This window comes from Lepus europaeus (assembly GCF_033115175.1).
Source record: "Lepus europaeus isolate LE1 chromosome 3 unlocalized genomic scaffold, mLepTim1.pri SUPER_3_unloc_1, whole genome shotgun sequence".
In the NCBI taxonomy this organism is placed as follows: domain Eukaryota; kingdom Metazoa; phylum Chordata; class Mammalia; order Lagomorpha; family Leporidae; genus Lepus; species Lepus europaeus.
Genome location: NW_026908999.1, coordinates 161,936 through 168,783, shown reverse-complemented (window position 1 = coordinate 168,783; position 6,848 = coordinate 161,936). Strand labels below are relative to the sequence as shown.

The window sequence follows — 6,848 nt, the reverse complement described above, 5'->3', positions numbered from 1 at the left end:
TGTTTACAGGTTCTATACCTTGTGTGAATTGTTCTGTGGGATCCAGAAAAGATACAACACTTACACAACACCAAGGGTAGGATTTTAGCCATGGCCTCTAGTGGCAGAAATCTCCTCCCTCATTGTCAACTACACATCTACATAACACAGAAACACACACATGCATACACACACTACCACCACTACCACCACCACCACCACCGCATCACTGCCACCATTTTATTCAGCTAATTAGCAGCAAAGAGAGAATCTATGATCATTTTTTGCATAATGGTTATAGGCATTATTTAATTATAATGCAGGCATCAATGTGTTCCTATCTCTGAAACAGGAAGTCTATAACTCAGAATTCCTTGATGTTACATCAAAAGCAATTCAAAACAAAAGCCTAATTAACCATAAGAGGAATTTGTGAATTAGAAGTCTATTCTAATCTCTAGGAGGTTCAGAAGTTGGAGACTTCATCCCAAATCTTGCTGCAAAATGTCCCATACATTTTCCATGACCACCAGCTCTAGGCATAAGCCCTGTCTTCTACAGAGCCAGCACCCCAGACACCAGCCACCACATGGCATCCCATGGCACACCCACCCCTGGCAATGTTCTGCAGCTCCTGCTCCTCTCCACTTTCACTGGAAGGATCTGCATCTCCTTTCCTTCATGTGAGTAATTCAGATGATGTCCCTGACACACTTGGCTGGCAAGTGTCATGGCATGTGTCCATGACCTAGCTAAATTCAAAGCTAGAACATTTTTAACTTTTCACTACAATGTTGAGACATGGACTCCATCTAATGAAGTAGGCAATTTTTCAGGGAATCTAGAAAATCAAATATGACAAAATGACAAATTTTTTTGACAGACAGAGTGGAAAGTGAGTGAGAGAGAGAGACAGAGAGAAAGGTCTTCCTTTTCCATTGGTTCACCTTTCAATGGCTGCTGCAGCCAGCACACTCAGCCAGCACACCATGCTGATCTGAAGCCAGGAGCCAGGTGCTTCTCCTGGTCTCCCATGTGGGTGCAGGGCCCAAGCACTTGGGCCATCCTCTACTGCACTCCCAGACCACAGCAGAGAGCTGGCCTGGAAGTCCCGACCGGGACTAGAACTTGGTGTGCCAGCGCCACAGGCAGAAGATTAGCCTATTTAGCTGTGGCGCCACAAAATGACAAATTTTAACCAAAGAGTGCCATGGTAGAGATGAAAGGAATGCAAAATGTATTTTTCTATCTTTTCTTTTCTGATATAAGTGCCTAAAAACAAAGCCAATGAGGGCTACAACAGGCCCATTCTGAAAATTCCTTAACATCTTCATTTTCATCCAAATTAATATTTTACTTGAAGAAAATAAACTTTTACATAAATGAAAATATAGTACCACAGACAAGTGTACAGGAGAAAATAGGCCCTCAGTTATCTTCGAACCATCTGGGTCCATTAATGTGTTCTTCCAGAACCAAAGCTGCAGTACAATAGAACCATAGCCTCTGACATTTCTTCTCCACCCTGACAGATCTTGGGTTTTCCTCTCACCTCCCCTCGCCTGTGAATAAATAAGTAGCAGGACAAATGAAATCCAGAGATACGATGATGGTATTTAACATGGAATGAACATACTGTTTTAGTCAGTACAATCCTGAATACAATAATAATTTCTAGTTCACTGATTATGAAAGTAAGTATATGAAATCTATTCATAATTAATCATTCCATCTAGAGCTGAATGTAGACTGTCAGAGGTGAAAGAGATATGTGTAGAGATGTGTATCTCTATAATACAGATTTACCACTGTACTTTATAGACAGTACACCATGTTTGTAATTTTTTTTGCAGTCTAGCATAGTTTATTACATCCAGCTTGTCACTGTGGAAATTTTATGATTAGACATTAATATACAACAAATTTCAAATCCTTACAGAAAATATAGAGCACCCTAGGCCCTCTCAAGGGCAGAAAATAGATCAAGAGCTCATAGACTGGCTTCAACCGCAAGGAGCAGAAGATTTCATCAGAAAGATACATATTCCTGCAGTGTGGCTGCTGAGCAGTTCTGCCCTACAGATCTTGACTGATTCAGATCGTTGAAGAAAGTTATATGCTTTCTGACATTCCTGAAGATTTCACTGATGAGGATCCAAGACATCTTCACTACACTAAGAGCCTCAGAATGGTTTGTACAATAGAATGTTACTTTTTCTGAGTGAAGATGCCTTAAATCAGTAGAAAGCACACTGATAGCTTTCTAAATTAATTCCCTTTGCTGGAGCTTGGTCAGAAGATGAGATTTTCCACCTCCCCACCAGTCAGGCATTTTGCCAGGTTTGCCAAGCTGTGGCTGAAATTGACAGCCAGATGGGCAAAGTCTGAAGCAGGAAGGTAAATGGTTCAGTCTCCTGCCATCCACACCTTACTCTAAGGGAGGCAAAGCGTGAGATGCCAGCAGGCAGTAACCTGCACACTTGTTCTCCTGCAGCACTGTGCTACCTCCCTCTAGACCACTTCCTCCACCACTGGCACCCAAGGGCCACCTCCAAACATGCAGAGGACATTTTTATTTTACAAAGAGTTTGTGAAAAATGGAATTAAGATAGGTGTAAGGGCCAGCATTGTCACGCAGCAGGTTTAGCCACTTTTTGCAATGTGGACATTCCATATGGGAGTTCCAGTTCAGTCCTGGCTGCTCTGCTTCAGCTTCCTGCTAATGTAGCAAATGTTGACTTATGTGCTTTGGCTCCTACCACCCATGTGGGAGACTCAGAGGGCATTCTTGGCTCATGGCTTTTGCCTGGACCAGCCCTGCCCCAGCCATTGAGACACCTGGGGAGGGAGCCATCAGGTAAAAGATCTATCTCCCTACCTCGTTCTGCCTTCTTAAAAAAAAGGTACAAAGAAACTGAAGGCCATACATATGGAAAATACATAGTATGAATTATGTGTAGCTCTCACAATATATTTAATTATTTTTGCACTTAACACCTTAAAAAAAAACCTTAAAAGACAGCGCTGAGATCCTCTATCTACTGGTTTACTTCCCAGATGCCCATAAAAGCTGGGGCTAGGCCAGCCAGGAACTCCAAGCCTTTAAGCCATCATCTGCTGCCTCCCAGGTGCACAAGTGTGACCCACTATGAACAGCTGATCCTACATTTTTTTATCTTTCCACAAACTTTTTTAGGTCACTTTTGCCAAAAGACTCCTGACACCTCCCTTGTTGCTTTCATAGCAGCAAACTCTGGAATGCCATCTCCCAGTATAGAAGACAGCCTCAGCAGTCCTCAGTGGCCAACAAGTAGGTGGGTGGTGACAGGGTGAGCAAATCCTGTACATCTTTGTTCTTAATGTAACTGTCCATATAATTTTGTTCTGTTTACACAAAAATATCCCTGTTCAATTAACAATTGAAGATTGATGCTATAAAAACTGTCCTCAAATTTTTTGCTGTTTTATTATTTATAAACCCATTTTGAAGATTTATAGATCCATAAGTCCCTTGAGGACAGTGCACCTTGGTTTTGATATCATTCACAGAAATAAATACAAACTGACTCCCATGGGGGGGACATCACTACAAACTATAGAACTTGTTGGAAAGAAAATAAGAGGCTGGAAGAATGGCTGCTCTGGATATGCATAGTAACTACTATAGCACTTAAATAACTATAAAGAATCTGACTGCATGAATGGAGTGAACTAAGTTCTTTGGCTTTTGAAATAATTACAAATAATTGTCTTGTGCCCTCTGCTGGCTCTAATCCTCTCACTAGGGAAGTGACAGTCTGAAAGTCATGTGAACACACCTGAGGGGGATACAGCACTGGCCCCTCAGGGCAGGCAATGGGCTCTTTCCCTTCAAATGGTGGCAAGGTTGCAGCAGGTACACAAGGAGTTGTTCTTCCTTTAAGTAACTGGGGAGTATTTGTTAAAAGTATTAAACTAAAATTTGGGGAAGCTCTGTATTGCCCTATCCTCACACTAAATACTTAACATTCAATTTCATTCTTAAAAAAGATTTTATTTATTTATTTATTTGAGAGGTACAACCAGAGAGAGGGCGAGGGAGAGACTGAGAGAGAGGTCTTCCATCTGCTGGTTCATTCCTCAGATGGCTGCAATGGCCAGAGCTGGGCCTGTCCGAAGTCAGGAGCCAGGAGCTTCTTCTGGGTCTCCCATGCAGGTGCAGGGGGCCCAAACACTTGGGCCCTCTTCCACTGCTTTCCAAGGCCATAGCAGGGAGTCCACTAAGCCACAGCACTGGCCCCTCAATTTCATCTTTTAATGGAACAATGTACAAACTGCATGCAAGAACTCTCCTTTTAATTTAACCTACATACCATTTAGTCTCACTGAAAGTTTACAAGACTTTCATTTCCAGGGTTTTATTCTTCCATAATACTTAGAACAGGCTTCCATTTGGTTACTGATGAAACAACCATCCATCCACTACCTGTGGTCTCTCATTAACTGACTGACTTAAACTTGACCCACTGATTGGCACCGCGAACTTCAAAAGGGGGATCGCTGCTGTAGATGTGGTAGCTGAGTTCTTCCAAAGGCGGCTCAGGGTCAGTTGTGGCAAACTGGGCAGCACCCTCAGTCTCCTTCCTCACTTCAACATCAATTTCCTTTAATTCTTCAACACTGGCAAGATTGCTGTTCACCATCCTATCCTTGAGAAGCATGATGGGGTCCCTCTTACATCTTACTTCCTGAATCTCTTCTTGGGCGCAGTAACTGACTCCAGGGTCACTTATGCTGTGCCCATGGTAATGGTAAGTCTGCAGCTCCATCAGGATGGGTCCCTTCCCAGATCTACAATAAGCAGCTGCAAACCTTGTTGTCTCTGGGACACAGAGGATATCCATTCCATCTACCCTCAGTCCAGGGATAAAGTCGCCTCCCTTGTAATCAATGCTGGCTGAGGCCCTCTCAACCAATGTTCCCATTCCATAGCAGTTATTCTCACAGATAAAAATGCAAGGTAATTTCCACAAGGCTGCCATATTGTAAACTTCAAATATCTGACCCTGGTTAGCAGCACCATCAACATACAGTCAAACAGACCTCATCTTTCCCATTGTACTTACAGATCAGGGCAATCCCAGCTTCCAGGGGCACCTGAGCACCCATGATGCTGTTGTCCCCGTAGAAGTTCTTGGCATACATATGCATTGATCCTCCTTTCCCCTTAGCACAGCCTCCTCTTCACCCTGTAAGCTCTGCAAGAATCTCACAGACAGAAAGGTCCTGAGTGAAGGTAAAGCCGTGAGCCTGATAGGCCATGATGAGGTGGTCAGTGGGGTTTATGCCAGCCTCCAGGCCCACACAGCATGCTTCCTGACCATCACACAAGTGACAGAAACCACGGGTAACCTTCTGCTTATACAGCTGATCTGCCTTTAACTCCATTCGGTGCACAGTCTGTATCATCCTGTAATGTTGGAGCCCATCCTCCCTGGTGAGCACTGTTGTGACAGGAGGGCCCTCTTCTAGCTGATGAAGGTCACATTTCTTAATCTTGAATGTAGCATCATTTTCAAAGTTGTAGGATGCCACCAGCACTCTCCTTGCTGGCTTCTGGGCAGTACCAGAGAATATGCGGGAGACAGCGGCCAGCATCTTCCTCGAGGAATGCAAGAAGCAGCAGCCACAGCAACTCCCAAACCACCCCAGGGGAGCAGCTCAGCCATCCTGATGTCTCCTTCAAGTGCCCCAGATGTAATTTCTTTTATAAGGAAGTTGTTATAATCACCTCCTCTCCCTGGTATTCTCTGCACAAGAAAAAAGAATCAACGAGGACAGACCAGAAACAAACTGTTAATTTATACCTCATATTTATTATTTATGGCCCTTTAACATACAGGACTAATAATACAGAAAGTTTGAGATATTTCACTGTGTTAGTGTTTTTTATTTGGAAAAAGAAACAATAGAGGGTCCGGCGCTGTGGTGCAGTAGGTTGGTCCTCCGCCTGTGGTGCCCACATCCCACATGGGCACTGGTTCTAGTCCCGGCTGCTCCTCTTCCAGTCCAGCTCTCTGCTGTGGCCTGGGGGAGTAGTGGAGGATGGCCCAAGTCCTTGGGCCTCTGCACCCACGTGGGAGACCTGAGGGGGCTCCTGGTTTCACATCAGCACAGCTCTGGCTATTGCAGCCATTTGGGGAGTGAACCAACAGACAGAAAACCTTTCTGTCTCTTGTACTCACCATCTGTAACTCTACGTCTCAGGTAAATAAATAAAATCTTAAAAAATTCCAATAGAACTTGCAAAAATAAAACACCAAGTTATAGTCCAATAAAAATTCAATTAATTTAAAAATACATTATCTAGAAAGGGGGAATCACTAGTCTGGCCCAAACTGTGTTTGAAATACCAGGTATATGAACTTTACCAAGGAAATCCAGGGTTTTTGTGGACCCTATGACCTCACAATGAAAAATCAACCAAGATGCTCACATGTTCCCAGCAGTGAATTGAACTAGATCAGGATGTTGAAAGATACACACACACACACACACATACATGTGATTGATATGAAGACAAAAAGAAAATTATAATGAGGTAGTGAAATTTAAAATATATGGTGATTAAAGGGAAATATATAAATAATTTAGAAGGAATAATATTGCTGCCTATATTTTTACATTATTAACAAAAGAAAAATGATTGCCTTCAAAAGATTTTTTTAAGATTAGAAAACAGGGTGCTGGCATTGTGGTGCAGCACCTTAAGCCACCACCTGCAATGCCAGGCCTTTGACACACACAAGGGAGAGCCAGATAGAGTTCCAGGCTCCTGGCCCTGTCCTCATCCAACCCCAGCTGCTGCAGCTATTTGGAGAGTGAACCAG

General features: G+C 43.3%; 1 pseudogene; it reads right to left on the bottom strand.

Annotated features, from left to right (window-relative positions):
- Positions 1–4,457: 4,457 nt before the first annotated feature.
- LOC133754267 (pyruvate dehydrogenase E1 component subunit alpha, somatic form, mitochondrial-like) lies at positions 4,458–5,616 on the bottom strand (annotated as a pseudogene).
- Between the last annotated feature and the right edge of the window lie 1,232 nt (positions 5,617–6,848).